Below are 21279 nucleotides of genomic sequence, written 5' to 3'. Positions count from 1 at the left end.
TGGGAGTTAAAACAAAGCCATTTCATGTGCTGCTACTGTAATGTTCTTGTCAGTACTGTCAGCTTTTAGTGCCAAACTCGATCTTAATAGTGCATAGGAGTTGTTAGTAATGTTGTTAAAGTCAGGTCTTGTGCTACAGTGGGGCTGAACTACAATCCTATTTAACCATTACTGGAGTGTAAGCATGGTGCTCCATGTACTACATGAGTATGCAGTATGACATCTACATGAGTGAGTGAGGAGTCAAACCCACTGATGCAATCAATTCTAAAGCAGTATTTTAGTGAAAGTCAATTAAGTATTATAATGTTTCAGATAAAAACATTGATTATCCACTACTAATAACAAATGGACATGTGGTAAATTAAAAAGCATGAGATACATAGTATTTTCATCAGACCTATATAGATATGCATCTCTGTTAAGTATTTTTTTATCAGACCTATATAGACATACATATCTGCTAAGCTTCTTTCACAAGTTCCTGTTTGAGTCATCTCATCCTAAGAAAATGATCATTGAGATCTGCTGTCTACTGTACTTGAATAAGTTGCCCTCCAGGTCATGACCATGCAGTGGTGCAGCAGTAGTGTTGTTACCTCACAGCAAAGAGGTTCTCCAGTTTGATTCTGGGTTGGGGTGACTTCTATGCAGAGTCTGCATGTCCTCCTTGCATTTGTGTGGGTTTCCTCTGGGTGTTCCAGTTTCCTCTCATGTTACAAAGACATATATCTGGAGTATTTCTCCCCGGGTCTCTGCTGAAAATTGGCTTCATACCAAGTCGAACTTTCCTGGTAAACAAATGTTAAAAGAAAAGAATTTGATGACATGCTTTTTATTGTATATGAATTCATGAATCCACAAGTAAAAAAGCTTGACATGTTTTTTTTTTTTTTTTAATTATTTAAATTGTTTGGTTCCCACAAAGCAAGCAATTGACTGATCGATTGTAGGTAATTCCTTCAGATGCACATTATTATGGGTAATAGTTGACTCTTCTGTCAAACATACATTTATTATCATTAAAAAATGGATGTTTTTTTCTAAGGATATGTACAGTAAAATGAAATGCACTTGACTTAATTGTGAAAAAGGTAACATGCAATATCTAATAACATTTAGTCCAAATGTGTTTTCTTTTCAAAAGTAATTCTGTGAAAAATCCTGTTGTGTCTTACTGGCTCATAAAGTTTTTCTTTTCATATAGGCTATGCAAGGCTAAAGCTCTGTCCTATATATCACCCCCATTAAGTCGTGATTTTTTTCCTAGCAGTTTTATAAGGATACACTGCATACACCGACTGCTTTAACTTGGAGAATATATGACTTTTGAGTTAAGAGGTACTGCTAATAGTTTCTGTTTTGAAAGCTTTTAATTGTATAGGATAAATGAGTCGTATACTGTTTGACAGAGGATGACAAACACGCTCAGAGTTTTTCCTGATAACAAGTGCTTTCCTGGTATTTATTATGCTCATGGATGAAATGTATGCACTTTTGCATATCTTGTTATACTGCATAGTAAAAGATGCTGCATTTGTAAAAAAAATTGTTATGCATAACTTAATGTTTCTCCCAGAGCTTCTACTGAAAATGAATTCAGTTCAACTCCTCAGTCAGATTATGCAACCAATTAATTCATTTTGGTTATCAGCTCAAGGAGATGGCAGTTTTACCTTTGTTTGTTATGTGCAGTTACACTGAGGGATGAATCATCAAAAAAAAAAACATGCCCATTGGCAACTCAGACTAGTACATTCATTTGTTTGAAATAAAAGTCCATTATCATGAAAACTTTCTTTGCAAGTTTTGGCTTTTAAAAATGTAATGGCATTTCTTGAAATTTGTTAAATTACAATGAGTGGTTCAGAAATAAGTGACTTATTTAGTAAATCAATGCATAAGTTTCAACCATGAGACAAATAACCTATTAATTTCTTTTACACTTGCAGAAACTACACGATGCATGTGCAAAAAAAGAGTGAACAAGGAAAACAACCAAAACTTAGTAAAAAGAAGTCATGCAAATAATTAGAAACATTTCCTCTGTTTAGAAATGAGCCTGGAAAAGTGAGGAACCATGTTATTCACTTCTGAATTACTGTATCTTAACAAAAAAAAAAAATGTCATGGCTGTTGTAGTCGATAAGAAAGTGGCAGTTTTGTGAGTCAGTCCCACTTCTGGTCCACCCTACAAAAATGTATCTATCAACTTTCTTAAACTGCAAATATCAGTAATATGGTAAAAGTTATTTTTATATGAAAATGACATTAGAAACTATCAAAACAATTTGTGTAATGTAGCTGTGGATGAAATGAACATCAGTTTTAAAAAGGGAAGTGACTGCATCAATATTTGAAACTGAATTTCTCTACCTTTCTGCTTCCTTTCACAAATCAGAGATCTTTCTTTTATATAAGAATTGCAAATTGCTTTATTAGCAAAATATGAAAATGATTACTGAAATTCATAAAGGTAAAAATATGGGTCCAACAATTTCCCATTGTACTTCACTAATGAGAATCTGCTAAAAATAAAATAGCCTGAGAACATACTCAAGAAGAACGCCTTAAATTGTCAAACGGAAAATAATAATCCAAAATGCAATAATAAAATTTGGTGAATTTTTGAATTCCAGTCATTGACTTCATCCAACATTTGTACCTTATTTACTAATAAAAAAATGCATGTCCTGTTTCCGTTTATTATTTAAATGGATGACAAGCAGCATATCAGTGTTGATCTGTGAATACAATGACCATATTATCTAACTGTATATGTGCAGAATTCCAGCCTGCAAGCAAACGCTACGTAAATAATTAGTTAATTGAACAATTTGAGACAATTGATTTGGTTAACAATCAAACTTCACTTATTCCCATATATAAAATCCTAAAATCAGATTTAAAAATAAAATATCAATATCAAAGGAAAATTTCTTATATATAATGATGGTAATAAAAAAAAAAATAACTTTGAAATCTAAAACATTCTCCACTATATAGATTTTCAGTGTTATTCCTATTTTACACCAATTTTAAGGAATAAATTTCCTTGATATTTCACATTGTTTCTAAACATGTTTCCTGACTTATAAATATATTTTACAACAACATATTTCAATGAATAGAGACCACAAATTTTTATTCTTAGTGGTTCAGCAAATCAAAAAAGATCCAAGAGGGGGTCCTTGGAACTTGTTGCTAGAAGAACAAGAGTTGCTATGGCAACTCAAGACTAATGCACAAATTTTTCCAGGTCTCAACGAGACTTGTTCGATCAAATGTCTTTTAAAACTTAGAGCCCTCTTGAGATAAAATATTCATCTTGTTGTTGTAAAATATATTTATAAGTCAGGAAACATGTTTAGAAACAATGTGAAATATCAAGGAAATTTATTCCTTAAATTTGGTATATAATAGAATAACACTTGAAATCTATACATAGGAGAATGTTTTAGATTCAAAGTTATTACCATCATTATATATAAGAAATTTTATATATAATGAGTATCATATGTCTGTAACTTTGTCTGAACGATATCAAGTAAAAGTTTGTTTGTAAAACGTCCATTTGGTCTGCAGTTGGTACCGTGTTTCCTTTGGTTTTTGGTTTAACAAGTTTATCTCTTATTTTTGCGCTAGACATATGAAAGTTCCTGGCAAGATATGTTCAGTAAAATGAGGCCACCAGCATGGTTTAAAAAGGAGAACCACAACTTTTCATTCTTTGATCACACAGGGTATCAAACAAAAAATATAAGAAGGGCAATTTAAACAAACAAAAAAAAAAAACAACCAAACAAAAAAAGGATGTCAGGAATGAATTATCCTGCAAGCCGGTAACAAACATTTGCATTCCAAGAACAACACAACATTACCATCAAAGTTACTGTGAGATAATGTATAAAAAGTTACAAGAGCTGTGCCATTGGAAGAGATGGACGTGTGGTTAAGTATCACTCTCAAAATGCTAGATGTTCTTTTATCTGTACTTGCTCAGTTAAATTTTATCAGATCAGTGTAGGAATTTATCTAGACAGATGTCTGTCATAGATGTTAATTCCTGCTTGGTAACATGTCTTGAGTCTGTTGTAAGATGCATATAAAAACCTATAGCAAGCAGTGCTGATGTTACTGGAGGGCTCACAACAGTAACAGGATGCATCTCTATGAGAAATTGCACAAACATGCACCACTGTGACTGATGCACATGTACGAGTTTAAACAGTAAGGCATTAGCAGTTTGGTGAGAGATGTATCTACATGCAGGTAGTCCATGCTGCACAGCTGCTAGCCTCTATCATGACTGCTGCATACAGACATTGGTAAAAAAAATGTATTCTTTTATAATAATATTTGGTGGCACCTATAAGAACAGTTTTCAATGTTGCCTTTGGTCACACCTCAGGCTGAATATGCTATATCTGTAGCCTTTAGCTGCAGTATCTCTACACACCTGTGTCATCTGGGATATGTATAATGTGTACATGTATACATCTGATTACTTTTCATTTGGCCTTCATTTAAAATGAATGAAAAACAGTTTCCCTTACAGGAGGAGGAGGGGAGAAAAGAACTGCCATGTCAGCATAGTAAGTGTTGTCAATGTTATATCTGATGTTGTTATTACTTCCACTTTATTTGAATCTCCCCATCATGTTTTCTTACTACCTGTGGGAGATTACAACCAAGCAGAGCAGAGTAAAGCTGTATCAAAGCTGCACAGTACTAAGACAGTGCAGTCTTCAACTGGTACACCCACAAACCCCGCCCCCACACAAAAGTAACATCTGCACTGGCTCACATAGGGCAAGTAATTGCTTATTGTGCTCCTTCTGATAGAGTCCTTCTGAGAGACAGTGCAGTTTTTTTTTTTTAAACACCTTTATTGAATTATCACTTGTGACATAGGCAAAGTTACATTTATACAAAAGTAATCAAACTGTATTAAATTAACATTAACAAACATTATACTTCACATATATTGCTATATTGACACTCATCACAGTCTGTTCATTATGGCAATATCAAAACAGAAAAAGAAACATGCATAAATAGGATTTGACTGATCTTACAAATATGTAACAGTATTTCTTGTAGTTTTTCTCGTAAATGTTGTTCTTGTTTTAGGTGTTGCTAAATAGAAAATCTACTTTGATCATACAGAGGTGTCCATGTCATCCTCAGGATATGCCCACATGTTCTATTATAATGCACGTGTGAGGGATTCATGCCTCATCCTACCTGCATACAGATTTTGGATAACTTTTGTTTCTCACAATGCTTCTACAATGCTATGCTTACACATTTTGATCAGCTACAAGTTTTAAATCACTGTGTGAATGCTTATTTTCTAGGTAACTATATATGTACATCCTTATCCATAGATTTTTCTTCCATTGTTCATGTTACTACTGCATGTAATCTTTCAGGTGACACTCAAGATGAATCATGGGGCAGTTGCATAGTTTGCTAATCAGATCTGCATTGCATAGTTGCTTCTGCTACTATCAGTAAGTCTGCACTGACTTTGTACTAAATTTATGTGATAGGCATTTTGTATGTCTTTATTTTTTATCGTGATTCCCTTCATGCCATCTTCCTTGATACTTTGTCAAACCTCAGGTGTTGTATCACCTATTATGCACAGACAGCACTTGTTAGCACTGTGTATCACCATGCACTCACATTCAGCTTGCTCACAGCATTTTTATTAAAGGTACAAGTTTTATCACATAACTTGTAATTTGTACTGGTCTTTGCTCTGTATCTTACAGCTGTTTAACCTCCATGTATTGCTTAGTTCGGTTATGTTTTATCTAAAAAACTCTGGTTTCCTGAATTATTGCAAAAGATGGATTTGTTAGTTACCTATTTGGATCTTTTCCCCACAAGCCTTAAACTGTAGAGTGGTATCAATATCTGAATCACATAGTCCTGTGCCAAATATGAGTATTGTAACTGAAGTGTTTTATTTGTGTTTGTGTGTGTGTGTGTGTGTGTGTGTGTGTGTGTGTGTGTGTGAGCAATCAGTAAACAATAGAATTCAATGTCGAAATAAGGATTCAAGCCTATAACAAAAAAATGGCATATAATATCATTCCTAATACTTTTTATCGGATCTATATTAAATCAGTGAACGCTTAAAAAAAGTGAATGCTGATTTATCGACCCCATGTAAGTGACAGCTTACAATCCCAAACACTTAGAACAGCAATGTTTTTCCTAGGGAAAAAAAATTGCTGTTCCAAAAAAAAAAAAAAAAACTTTAAAACATTACATAAAGTGTGAGGCTGTGCCCCCCACACCCCCCTACTAAAATATACCAACTCCGAGATCGCACTACAGTGACGAAAATAGCAAAATAATGAAGGCGGCCAAGTGATTTCTTTCCCAGGGAAAGAATTTGCTTATATGCTGCTTCGGTATTTTGCCGTTTTGTGCTTTCAAGTTCAATCAAGACACATTCGAAAGAATGCATCATCGATCATATAATAGGGAACGTTTTTATAGACTTTTTGACTTTATCCTTAATACTTCACTCACTGCTTAACTTAAGATATACGTCTACTTATGTTAAACATCAATAAGGAAATCAGATTTGTCACAAAAGAACATTAATTATGCTTGGAATCATTTGAACATACTGCGGTCTAAGGGTCAGGTGTCTTTAATAACTAAGTTTTCACATCTAATTAAATAAATTAGATGTTTTTTCCCCACTTAAATTGCTTCTTGGTATGAAATTGTAGACTAATTACAGCAGAAGCCAATATTTAACTACAGGATATTATTCCTGAGTAAATTTCACTATCCATGTATTAAATGGTAGAAATTTACAATCAGAAATGCTAATGAGCAGAAGTTCAAACATTAAGTGCTAAGAAATAAGTTAACACATTTGATCAGGCAACAAAAAACAGTGACTCAGAAGTATCTGACTTATTAATGGTAATAACAAATGTACAAATGCCTTTACAGTGTAAGTATCTAACAAAAGTAGCTTTCCTAGGATTAAGTTTAAAATCTCTGACACAACTAATTGATACTGGTACCTGTTACACAGGAAACGTAATAATTACACTGATATTTCAGATAGACTCTGGTCTTCTGTCTGTTATTCATTTAACATTGAAAATATGTATCTCAATACTTTGTTTTAATTGCCATGTGGCATATAGTGATTTGCACTTTCTTCTTTGGCAATGTGTACATATGCTTGTTTCTTGCTAAACTGTATATCATTGTGCGTTTATTATATGCAGTACTCTTGTTAACTAACTTTTGTAAGCAGTTTTCATTCATCCTTTTATATGTGTGTTGTCCACTCATCCAGTTTGTCTTCCTCTTATCTTTTAGTGCCTCACTACCACTAGTCCCTCATTTCTTTGGACCAAATCCCATTGTGTTTGATGTGTAATCTGCATGATTCAGCACCTGATGTTATGCCACTTAAACATTTATATAGTAGCTGAGGTTTAGAGTCTCATTAACACAGCCTGTGAGACATAGTGAGGAGAATAGCTTGCACATTTAGAAATCTGTGAGACAGTTCAGCAACACAAATGTGCCTGTCATTTCATGTTTCCTTTGCAGAAGAAATGGGAATGACTAACATGTATTACATGAAGCACCATGGCCTGCTATTCATTCCAACATTTTTTACAGCACTACACATACCACTTAGATGTGCTTTTTGTTTGGGGGGGGGGGCTGCTGTGTAGGTCAGTTCATAAAAGTATAGTACTGTGCACTCTGTGTCCTTGGTGACACTAGGAGCATGGTGGAGTCTCACAAGATAGCTATGAAGGGTAATAATACAGCGCTATGTATGGTACATGTTAGTTGCCAAACTGTTCCGATAAACAATATAAGTGCTCTATACAACCCAGATTGTTTATCAATACTTATTTAAATGGACACATTACATTATCCTGCATAATCCAAATGAGCACTTGGGATTTCATTATGCTGATGCTTGATGCTTGTGAAACAAACATGTTCATCAGGTTACACACTGTAACTTTTTTCTTCTTTTTTTTTTTTGGTTTCATGTAAGATATTAGAGCTCCACTTAAATGAAATTGATATATCTAGGTGTGTTAATGCATTCTTTATGGTGGCTGTATACCATCCTAATATGCAATTCATGAACCAGCTTCCCAACTCTGTACTGAATAGTACCCATCTACCTCGGACAGCTTAAATATTCTCTTCAATTATTTTTTGCTTGAAATATTTCTGAGTGCTGAGTCTTTCAAAGGGTAGTTGCATTAATAATAATAATTCTGTTTGTTAACCTTGTAGGCTTACTTTCACACAATGCCTTTTCAGGGTGGCCTGGGAGCAATGTATGGTTAAGTGAGTTGCTCATGGTCACACAGGAGGCAAATAAGGGCTGTGGAAATCAAACAGTGTATTATAGGAACTACAACTCACAGCCTTAACTTCTCTGCCAACTGCTTTGCATACTATAAACTGTTTCAAAAGCTTGTTTCATATAACTGAAAATGGCTTCTTTAAGGATACCCTTCTACAAATTATTAAATATAGAACTGATATAAAGGCATTAAAAAAATTAAAGTGTTGGAGCCATTCCTGAATCTGTTAGTTCTATAACAACTTGCATTTGTTAATATACTCTTCATTTTGACTTTAAATTATTTTAATTTTAGCAAGTGGGCATAAGTTGTCAAATAGAGGAAAGTTATGCTCATTTTAGATGCATGAACTCTGGGGAAAATTTTAAATTATCTAAGCATGTCAAAAAGAAAATGGACCCCAGGATTCAGCAAGCTCTGCATGGCGTGCAGGAATCGTGCAACAGCTGCTGGAGGCAATATGGCCACCAAGAGATCCAGAAACAAGCTCCCAGGATGTAAACGAGTGCTCCTGCACTATTCCTGCATGGACATAGCTCCTGTATGCTAATTACCCCATTTGCAGGTGAAAACCATGCACATGAGGTGAATTAGTGATCCAGAAAGCAGGCAGCCATCCATGCAGGATTAGTGTAACCTGCAAACATGTATTCGGCTAGTAACCGAGTACATATCTACAAACTACAAACTACAGCTATGACAGCTCCAAATAAAGAGTGTATATAATGTGGAAGGCATGCCAATGGCCAAATATATGGCCATTGGCATGGAAAATAGTTTCAAAATAACAAAAAATAACTTTTAATTTTTTGGGGACAATTTCTGCCGTGTAAGCGTAGGGCAGCAGCCCGCAAACGGGATCGGTCCAAAAATAAAAATAAAATCTTGAAAAAAGCTTTTTAGGCAAAATCACAATGTTGTCATTATAGTCAATGGCAGGCAGAAGATGGCAAGGCCACTGAATAGTGGTTGCTAAGGGGGAAGGCTCAGTGTTAGACTTGTAACTAGGCATTAGCAGTCAGTTCTATGCAAATGAGGGGAAAGATACTGAATCACATATTTCCCCTCATTGCTAGCCAGCACCCAATCATGTAGATGTAGGAAAACCATGGTGCAAGCCTATGAGTTAACTGACATAATTGAGGGGTGTGTCAGGCATACTCTAAGCTTATTGGAGCTCTGTGGCTCACGTTTGCCCTTCGCTTAGCAGAGCTAAGGAAGGGGGTGTGTCTGAAACTGCCTAGCAGTATTTACATTGCCTAAATCTGTGTGCAAACCACCACCAGGTTTTAAACAAACAAAAAAATTAAACCAGGATATAGCAGTGCCATTCACATCTGAGCACTGGGATTGTGTGGCATGCCTCTGGGCTTAGACAGGAAGGCAATGGGAAGGGATAACAGCAGTAGGAAGGTGATCAAGGAGAACAAGCATAGCTGGCAGGTGAAATGGATCAGAATCAGCCAATTACACAGGCAGCAGCCCAGCCCTGCCCAGCACAGTACTATAAACTATGCAAACACCTTTCCCTCTGTTTTTTCCATAAACTCTACACCACCGGTGTACACAAATGGGGAAATTTTACCTAACAAAAGCAACAAAATGATAGAGACTGCTTTTGCTTTCATAAATTAACATGTGGAAGAGGCTGAGGGTGGTGAGAATGACAATGCTGGCAACCAACCCACAGTGAGGAGAAGGAGAAGAGTGTACAGACCAAGGGTAACCTACCAGGGGCTACATGAGCAGGAGATAGTGGAGCGCTATAGGTGGACAGGGACCTCCTACAGCAAATTGTTGAGCTGTGCCGGCCATGCCTCACACACAGAACCAACAGAGGGGGGCCCATCCCAGTGGATACCAAGGCTTAAGAATACTAGCCACAGGTACCTTCCAAAGGCCAACTGGGGATATCATGGGGATCTCACAGGCATCAGCATCCAGGGTACTCCACCAGTTCCTGGATGCCATGTCAGCACATGCCAGTGAGCACATATATTTCTTCAACACCCATGAGGCGTTGACCAGCAATATGTGTCTCTTCCACCAAATAGCAGAATAACCTGAGGTAGTGGGTGCTATAGACTGCATGCACATACACATCAAAGCACTACCCGGCAAGCAGGGTAGGTCTACATAAACTGCAAGGGCTTCCCCTCCATCAACTGCCAGGTTGTGTGCAATGCCCAGGACATTATAATGTATTATAATGAATGTGTGTGCTGGCAGCCCTGGAAGCTACCACGGCTCCCACATCTGACATATGACACAGCTGTACCAGAGATTTGCCAGTGGGGGCATCCCATATGGCCACCTAGTGGGGGATGCTGGTTACGCACTGGAGCCATGGCTGATGACACCCATCAGAAATGCACACACACCTGAACAAGAACTCCGTAATGAGGCACACACACATACCAGAATCATAATAGAGCATGTGTTTGGGATGCTCAAGTCACAGTTCCGCTGCCTGGACATATCCGGTGGAGCCTTGCAGTACTCACCAGCTACATGTACCCAAATTGTCATTGCATGTGCCATGCTACACAATATGATCCTGTGGAAACAGCTGCAGCAGGAACAGCACAGGGCAGGGCCACACAGACCCCCACCATTGCCAAGGCCAGCACAGGCACAGGGTGACTCAGAGGAGGAACAACCTTAGCCTGCCCCTGTAGGCAGAAGGAGGCATGCCCAGTATGCCCATGCCTTGGCAAAGAGGCAACACATAGCACATACACTGACATGGTAGGAACCCAGAGAATGACACCACTCTCTGACTTCACATACAGTAAAAGGGATGCCAAACATGACACTACCTGTGCTTAACCATGGATAGGGAGTGTGCTATGTGCATCCGACATAGTTAGCCTTCCAGCACCATTCTCAATACTGGCACAGCCACAAGGTAAGTCACTCTCATTATCAATTGCTGAATGTAATAGTATGTTCTGATACCTATATCTATGGTATGGATGTGAGCATGCAAGGGAATCGGGTGGCTGAATGGGATGGCAGCAGATAGTAGACACCTATATCGGCAGCATGAAATCCATAACAAATACTGGTGTCAACATAGTAGGCAGTACTAGACAAGGTGACAAAACCCACTGCAGGACATGTAGTGGGCCAAATGTGTATCCATAGGAAAAACACATGAATGTCAGTGTGGCTCACATACCCAACAACAGTCAAAGCCAGCAGGACAGGTGTAGCTAAACACAAAGAAAGGCTGTGCTAAGGCCTCTGATTGATGGCTATGGGGAACAGCCCCCCTCCAGACCTACACAGATACACTACAACAGGTCAGGCAGTGGGATGTTAGTTCTGCAGGGTAAGAAGTCTGAAACTGAAATCTAGGTCAATAAAACCTAAGAACTGTAGTACACTCATATGCCTCTAGTATGCATGAATGACATGGAAACCAACAGAGTAACTGAAATACCAGTATAGTCATAGCAAATGTTTACAGTTGTCAGGTATGCCCCCCACACCACAATCTTATGTAGAAATGTAGTAACATGTATGTGTGGATATAATAACAGTGGAGCACAGATTACCTGAGCTGGCCAAAGTAGTAGGATAGATTGTTGCACATGTACAATATGCAGGGCTCTGTGTGTTATATTGTTGTGTGTTGTATATTGTGTGAAAGTGGTCAGCATGTAGACATGACGGTTTGGGTCCTGGTGGCCAGTGGTCAGTACTGTTGATGACAGGGCCAAGTTCTTACAACTGCAGTGCCAAACACAATGCATCCCAGCAAGATACAATCCAGCAGCAATCCGTACTAATTGTTCGAATGTAATATCTGTCACCATCTGAAAGATGGACATGGCATCAATGTGGGCCCAGACATACAAACAGTACACAGGTGGAAGTACCCTAGGCAGAGAGTGTATAAAATGTAACTGTCAAATGCACACACCTTTGGAATTATATATACAGGTTAGCAGCACATTAGTTGGCTGTGCAATATGGAATACTGATGTAGTCTGGCCAAAAAAAAGGCACAGGTATGAAGTACCGAGAAACCACTGATATCCCTGCACAAGCCAGCATAAGTGGAATTCCTCACATATATCTGTGAGTCAGCTGCAAGTAGCTTCCATAGCACACATGTCCTCAGCTCACCCCACCATCAGTCACAGGTACCTCACAGGGCATATCCCTGCTGTTGGGAATGAGTACAATATGACCCCCACCTCTGTATGGGAATAGCCACAGAATGCAATATGCTGAACAGGTGTCCCATGCAGATATGTCCCTAGCTGTAAGCAGCACCCTGCCAGCATCCACACCAATGGATCAATGAGGACAGAAACTATTGAGATTAACACCTTGCACACCTACCCTGTCATGACAGGGGAATACAGTGGCTTGCAGCCTGGGATTGTAGGAGTGACACAATGCACTGGCCTGCTACAGATGGCCTGCATCATTACCAAATGCCCTACAGTCCTCTGTCACTGGCCTGTGTCTCACCTGTACTGCCAATGTATATTATCTCATTTACTCCCAAATAACGACATAACACAGTCCACAGAACACAAATGCAAGGCCGTGTTGACAAATACCAGTAGCATGTCCATCATGTCGTATTGAATGAACTGTGGACCAACCCCTAAATACTGCTGGGATGAAGCAATAACTATAGAGATACTTTCAGATATAATTTGCATAATGTTCGGGAGAGGATAGAATAAGGGGGGGGGGTAGAAGCATGGACACCATGGAGTGTGTGAAGTCTGAAACTCAGATGTGTTCACATACTATCCCTGCCTCCAAACACAGGAATGGGTGGCTACAAACCTGCTCGTAAATCACAGCATGAAGGGGTATTGACCAGAAATATGATCCCTGCCTCTGGGTAACCTGTGTGAATCTGTACAGCTGTGAGGTATGGTCACAGCAGGATATGGCCATTCTGTCACATCAATAGATGTGCAAGCATGGGATCCTCAGCCACCACAGTACCAAGGTGCTGAACCATTTACACAAACCAATCAGCAAGTATCTGCAGCTCCCCCTCCAGAATGGCATGATTGTACAAGAATATGTAGGCTGCAGACCACATTACTGGACACAGCTTCATTCATCTTGTGTTCCCCAGGAAATTACTGCAAGCAAATACGTATACTTGTCAGTAGTTGATGATAAAACATCACAGTGTAAAACAGGACATATGTCTGAATATCTCTGCTAATACCAAAACCATGTAGCAGAAGCAGCACAGACACAATTAGTTGCAGTATCCCACTATCTTTTGCCCATTGTGACCCATATTGTCAACTGATCTACAGATATCCTGCAGAAACAGGTTGCTAGTTGTAGGTGTAGAACACAAATGCCTGCATTGGAGTACAAACTACCTGGAATGGATTCACACATTCAATACAGAAGGTCATACTGGGCATGCTCCAACACTTAGAGAAACGAAGCACATGTCTGATAACAAAATACAGAAAGGTCATACTGGGCATGCTCTCACACTTATAGAAATGAAGCCTATGTCTGGCAATAACAGTGGACTATACATATCTGTCAGTCCCAGATGTCTGTGCACACACTCCACATTGCACACCAGTCATACTTTGCACACACATCGGATAGGAATACACACATATATCCAAGGACAACACACTATAATAGGCCAAACATACACATACATAGATGTGTGGAAGAGAGTGACAGATAGTGACAAAGAACTTCCCATCATGAGACCTCTCCAACCCAGCACACATCCAATTTTCCAATACCATATGATGTGCAGATGTCTATCACTGTAGACATTTGCTTCTGGTAGCCCTCAGCACTATAGTGTCTGTGGTGCTTGTGATAACTGTGTAACATGACTGTACAAGTCATTATTCATCTAGTAGTTGTATACATGGTCCTGTCAAATGTAAACCTGTGTGTGTCTGAGTGTTGTGTATGTGCTTCCAGACTAATGGTTTATGGCCCATTCACACGCACTGCACTCCCCATTGTCCTACTTTGGCAAGCTTGCTGATGTCATTCACCTTGAAATACACCTTTGGAGAAGGGCTAGCCCTATAAGCTCTGTGACATGTGCTATAACTGTGTAATGCTGCACTGTGATGTACTAGTTAGGTAGGAGTTCCAATCCCAGACATGGAAACTGTGTGTGTGTGTGTGTGTGTGTGTGTGTGTGTGTGTGTGTGTGTGTGTGTGTGTGTGTGTGTGTGTGTGTGTGTGTGTGTGTGTGTGTGTGTGTGTGTGTGTGTGTGTATGTGTGTTTGTTCTTGTGCGTGTGTGTAGGGATCAATGCTTTTGAGACCAGTCACTACACTTTCCATGGCCCTACTTTGGCAAGCCTGCTGATGTCATTCACCTTGAAATACGCCTTTAGAGAAGAGCTAGCCATATAAGCTCCATGGCATGTGCTATAACTGCGTAATGCTATAATGTGATATACGATTTATGTAGGAGTTCTAATCCTAGACATGGCAACTGTGTGTTTGTGTGTTTGTGTGTGTATGTGTGTGTGTGTGTGTGTGTGTGTGTGTGTGTGTGTGTGTGTGTGTGTGTGTGTGTGTGTGTGTGTGTAGGGATCAATACTCTTGAGGCCAGTCACAGTCACTACACTTTAAATTGCCCTAATTTGGCAAGCCTGGTGATGTCATTCACCTTGAAATACAACTTTGGGGAAGGGCTAACCCTGTAAGCTCCATGGGTCATGCGATAAATGGAATACACTGTAGTAGCAATACATAGCTAGGTAGGGGTTTGAATCTCACTTCTGTCAGGTGTGGGGTGTGTTTGTCATCAGTATCCTGTGGAGATAACTGTGGTTGTGTAAAAACAGGACCCAGTGTGGGGTGGGTTTTGCAAATTTCTTATACTGAGGACCTACTATATGTCACAATGTCCACCTTACAAGGACAACAGATGTCAAACAACAGAGAGGTTGGTGTAGAAAATCCATACACCTACATGTGACATTATGGATGTAAGAACAATATAGGCAACCTTTGTATTACCCAGAGAACACTCTCCACCCATGTCTCATACACAAACACACTTGGCTAGGCAACAACCACTGTATTGTTAGTTCCCTGCATATTGCCCACAGATAGTAACCACGGTGTGATTGCACTGGACTACAGAGGACATGGCACCCTGTTCCATCCCTACAAAGGGCAAATAATTGTTTACAGTGGTCCTTTGCTATGTTCCCCACTGGATGCCTGCAACAACTGTAGAGTCAGCAAATGTAACCCACAAAGAAAATACCATGCCTTATACACATGCCCTATATGGACAGATGCCACTAACACCAGTGAATACCTGTAGCATGCTGCCAATGTTGGTGCAGGCACAACCTCAGTTCCATAGCCAGTTCTTACCACATGAGGTCAGGAATGCCACATCAGATGTTAATAACCTGTTCACACAACATGCCCCAGACACCCTAGGTACACTTCCACATGTCACAGAACATGCATGTAGGACATGTGCACAACCCAGACAACATCCATGTTATGGAATATAGAACACATACATGGCAAGCATTGCACAGCACTGGCCACCCACAAAAGTAACCCAGATGAGTGGATGGAGAATACAATACCCACCTTTGTGGCCCAATCCAGGGACTACACCCCTGATCCTCACTGAAGACCATTGTCATGTGGCCTGATGCTAAGGTATACCATTTGCCTAGCCTTGTACAGCCTTCTGGCACAGTCAACTACTACACACCTGTGAAGCAATGAAGTTATGCATGGCAGTACTGGCAAATCTGTGTGTGTGTGTGTGTGTGTGTGTGTGTGTGTGTGTGTGTGTGTGTGTGTGTGTGTGTGTGTGTGTGTGTGTGTGTGTGTGTGGAGATTAATGATTTGGAAGGCATTCACACTCACTTTACCTCCCATTGCCCTATTGTATCATGCCTTCTTATGTCAGTCACCTTGACATTCCCTTTGCCCATATATCAGCCTGATAACCTCTGTGGTGCATGTGATACCTGCGTATTACTGTAGTGTAGAAAACTAGTTAGTTATGAATTTTAATCCTGACCCTGCCAACTGTGATAATGTGTGTGAGTCCCTGAGAGAGTGTTCATAGGTTCATTGGTTCATAGGTTGATACTAGGCTATCTGCCCTTATAAGCCTAGCCAGAGTGTGTTTGGCTTTCACCACCCTTTCAGATTAGTTGACTGTGCCTCTGTATAGTAGGTCACAGAAGATAGCCCTTTTAAGGTTAGTTTACTGTGCCTCTGTCTAGCAGGGACACAGAAGAGATCCCAGGGGTAAACTTATGATCTCCCATCCACTCGACAAGATTTCTCTTGAAGAGGGTCAGTGAGGGGCTCTGCCTAACATGGATTGGGATTTTGTTCCAGAGTGAGGGGAGCCTATGGGATATGAATCTGTCCCTCCAGCATGTCCTATTTATTTCTGTGCTGAGGTTTAAGTCCCTGGAGTGTGTAGCTCTAAGGGATTTGGATTTCCTGAGTTGAAGCATGTCCATTAATTCTGGGTTGGGCATGGCTTTATATGTCAGGCACAGATCGGATGGGACACCACTTGTAACTGGTTTAGATTCTGACATTGCACCTGCAATTCTGACCATGTGGGTTCTTTTGCTGTGCCAGTTTGCAACCCATCTTGTGACATAGGGGTTGATATTTAAGCTGGTGAGCTTATTTATGATGCCCGAGTGGGGTATTGTGTCAAAGACTTTTACGAGGTCCAGGTAGGCTGTGTGGTCTACCTTCCCTTCATCTATGGCCTTGGTGACTGTTTCAAAGAAGTCGACCAGGTTCAAGAGGCAAGATCTGCCATTAACAAAGCCAAATTGGGTAGGATCCAGTGACTGGAGGTTCCCAATGTCTTTGTTTATGAGTTCCATGATGATATGCTCCATAGCTTTGCAGACCAGGCTAGTCAGGCTTATAGGGCGATAGTTTCCAGGGTCCGTTGTGTCACCACCTTTGTGGAGCGGGACCCCTGTTGCTGTATGCCATTCCTTGGGTATATATCCTGTAGTAAGGCTGAGATTGAACAGTGACTTTATGTGAGGGTCCAGTTCTTCTTGGAGCTTCTGTAAGACACAGCCCGGGACACCGTCCAGTCCCATTGATGCTGTGTTTTTTGCTTTGGAGAGGGCAGCTCTCACCTGTGCATCTGTGATGTCAGGGAGGCTACACTCTGTCGGGATAGACATTTGCTCTTTTGGGGGGAAGGGGGGGAGAAGTTTGCACTGAACCTGTCTGCCAGGATGTTGGCAATGTCTGTGGGTTCAGTGTATTTTTTGTCATTTTGCACTAACTCAGAGCATATCTGAGAGTTTCCACCCAGGTTCCTGATGTAACTAAAGAAGGCCTTGTGTTTATCTTTAGCGTCTTGTGCAATTTTTCTTTCAAAGCTGGCCTTAGATGATTTTATGAGGATCGTAGTTTCTTGCTAGTACTGATCAGAGATGCCTTCCCTTTTTGGGATTTTACTCTATCATGTAGTACCTTCCTCCTTTTGTTGTATAGCTTATTTATGGCCGGGGTACACCAGACAGGTCTCCTGCCTTTGGAGGAGTGAGTCTTGGTTTTATTTGGAATAGCATGATCCATGCATTCCTGTAGGTGTCCATAGAATGCGTTTGTAAAGGATTCTGCGGTTTGGGTCATATTTTCCACTGGCCCAGGGGCTTTGAAGGATTCCACCTCGGTTTTGAGAAGTGTGAAGTTTGCTTTTGAGAAGTTCTTCACCATGGTTTCCTTGGCTGGGAGTGGGGATAGGATATGGATTTCCAGTGAGATTAATTTATGGTCAGATCTTACCAATGAGGGGTATACCTCTGGTATGGAACATAGAGTCCCCATGTTGGTGATGATCAAGTCCAATATGTTTTCCCCTCTTGTGGGAGTGTGACCAATTGTTCCATTGTATTTGAGTTTATAAATTCTAGGAACTGTTGGGCGTGGGTGTTTGGGCTTGAGTAGATCTCCCAGTCTATGTTTGGGTAGTTGAAGTCACCCAATATAATGGTGTTTGGAGAGACCTTCATATTCTCCAGTGTTCTCAGGAAAGCCGAGTGGGGTTCCTGAGTTTGGGAGGGTGGTCTGTAGCAGGCTACAAACTGAAAGGCAGTTTTGTCCACTGTTAGTTGCACGTGGATGGTCTCTGATACTTCGTGCAGTGCCACTAACCTGGAGGTGTGGGTATCTTTGATGAATATGGATACTCCCCCTCCTTTTGTGGTTCAGTCCAAGTTTTGGGGCCGAAAAGCATGGTATGAGGTATAACCTGGTAGTGCTGGGGTGCTCTCAGGAGCCTTGAACCAGGTTTCTGTTACTGCACAGAAATCGATATTCTCCATACTGACGAGAGCCTCGAGTGCATGCATCTTGAGGTTTAGACTTCTGGCGTTGAGCAGCATTACCCTTAGTTTCTTTTTCCTTGTGTTGTCTATGGAGGTGGGTTTCTCTTTTGAGCCTTGCCTAAAAAAGGCAATATGGGGGTGGCAAGAGCCTTAGCCAGTATTTGAAAGCCCAGGGGTGACAGGTGCAAGCCATCCCTAGTGAAGCAACATGGTTTGTCGAGCATGTCATCCCAGGCTGACAGACACTGGACCCCCTTTGAATGACACCAATACTTTAGCCAATTGTTAAAATTGATCATTTTGTCTTTATACTGTGGCATCATTCTCGGTGAGGGTAGGATGCTATTCAAGATTAGGGTCATACTGGCCTGGGCTACATGATCAGAGAGCTACTCTATGTCTCTTTTCATGTAGTCCAGGGAGGTACGTCTCAGGTCATTCACACCAGCGTGGAAAATGATGGAGTCATATTTGTACCTGCTTTGGCATGACCTGAGTGCTTGGGTTATGTGGTGGATCCTGGCACCCGACAGGCAGCTTACAATGACCTTCTCCTTATTCAGTCTGGTGACTGGGACATCAGTGGGTCTGACAATAGAGTCACCTATTACAAGTGTATTAGGTGTGTTGTTTAGCCTTAAGGGCTGTGACTGTGTGGCACACTGACTTTGTGAATTATGTGATACGTGGGTATTGTTGTGGGGTAGCGGTTGCTTGGATGTCTGCTTTGGAGGTCTCTGCTGCTTGGAAAAATTTTTATTTAGATCATCCGAGTATGTTTTTGTGTGTTTATGTATTTGGTTTGCTGATGCGATAGGTCTAAGTGAGACTGGATTTGTGGTATGTGTGGTTACCTTCTCCTCCTGACTGACTGTGCCAGTACTGGGTTGAGAGAGCTCAGCCTACAGTTTGGCTATATAGTTGCATCTCTCACATATATGTGAGCTTCTTGGGAGTAGGAGAGGGTGGTCTGTGTACATAAGGCAGTTGTAATATTGCCTCAAGATTCCCAGATTCACCAGCTGGACTGGAGAGTAAAGGTTGTGTCTTCCTTGACACCTGCCTTTGTGGACAGGCACATATACTACACTTACCTTATCCCTCCTTTATCACTGTTGCTGATGTCACTCACCTTCAAAGATACCTTTGGAAGTCTCTCCAACATGTAATGAATGTGGTGCATGCAATAACTGCATAAACATGTAATAGCAGTACATAGTTGGGCAGGGGTTTGAAACCCCATACTGGTAAGTGTGTGACACAAACATGCTTAGCTCTTACTCTTCTACCCCCTTCCTTTCTTACTTTGTCTCTGTCTGTCTCTCTCACTCCATCTCTGGTGGATGGGGAAAAGTACACATACTTTGCTTAGGCAGCAGCTTGTGTTTTGTAAGTGATGCTCATGATCGGCTGATGACTTGTGCACGAATTGCAGTACCCCGCTAGCTGATTGCATGTGGAACAGCTGTGGTATCATTCCCATAGCCAATTGTATTAAAACACATTCCTATAATTAAGAATATTGTGTGGGTGTTGGCCCTTTCCATTCACTGTGAGCAGGACTTCATGTCAGTGTTTGGCAAACAGCATCACAGAGGGTAGTGGGATATACCTCTTACAACATACACTGTGGAGACAGGACAACAAACAGGAAGGGGATGTTCCAGACATGAGGACAGAATGTAAATCTTGCTCTTCTACATTCGAAGTAATGTTGGTTTAACAGGGTTTGTGTGGATATGGCTGGTCTACATGATTTAATATCTGCCATGACAGTGTTATGTGGTTGAGGAAACTCTCACCTGTAGGGCAATCTGCAGACTGGCCAGTGTTTGGAGTCTTACATGTGTTGTGCTACTCACTCATGTCCTATCTTTAGAAATGCAGTAGCATACTCTGAGGATTGAAGTCAGTACATGGTGACAGCCATGTGAGTTGCTGACTTCATATCCCTCAGAAGACATATGTCACAACAAACCCTGTTACACCAGTAAATGTATGAGTTTATCACCGCAACATATCAATATTGGCCCTGTGTTTGTGCCTCCAGCCACAACTCTATCAACCTTTGTACATATGTCATGCAGTAAGAGGTGCATATGTTCAATACATCACTATTTACTGACATCATACCTGATAACAGGTCAGTGAAATGTTATGTATAGTAGGGCTTACATTTGAGGACAAAACCTGAACATTCTGTTGAAGTGTGTACAGTAGTGAGATCTGTGTACTTATGGTGATTGTTGACAGAGTGTGTATTGTGAATATGTACCTTGGCCTGTGTACAGACTGTGGTAGATGTCACTGTTCTTGGTCCTGTTCTATCTGATGTTGCATGGTGCTCCAGTGTATGGTACCCTATCGGAGTACATGTTTGTAGGACCAGACCGACACATGTCCCATACCATAGTCGGCATCGGAATACACTGTGTATTGGCCCAGTATATGTAAGGTTAGTGTGTGAGTGGCATATATGAAGATGGTGTTGATCACACAGTCCATATACTGTAATATTAAGCATGCTTACCATATGTGACTGTGGCTGTGTTC

At 40.6% G+C, this 21279-nt stretch overlaps 1 long non-coding RNA gene across 1 annotated transcript; it reads left to right on the top strand.

Annotated features, from left to right (window-relative positions):
- The first annotated feature begins 1211 nt into the window (after positions 1–1211).
- LOC122806823 lies at positions 1212–2698 on the top strand. The gene is made up of 2 exons (XR_006365560.1): positions 1212–1341; positions 1953–2698. It is a non-coding gene; the product is annotated as an uncharacterized LOC122806823 (long non-coding RNA).
- The last annotated feature ends 18581 nt before the right edge of the window (positions 2699–21279 follow it).

The sequence above is a fragment of the Protopterus annectens genome, chromosome 7.part0, assembly GCF_019279795.1.
Source record: "Protopterus annectens isolate FY-2018-M chromosome 7.part0, PAN1.0, whole genome shotgun sequence".
Classification (NCBI taxonomy): domain Eukaryota; kingdom Metazoa; phylum Chordata; order Ceratodontiformes; family Protopteridae; genus Protopterus; species Protopterus annectens.
Note: the sequence above shows the minus strand (reverse complement) of the source record. Positions and strands in the feature narration are given on the sequence as shown.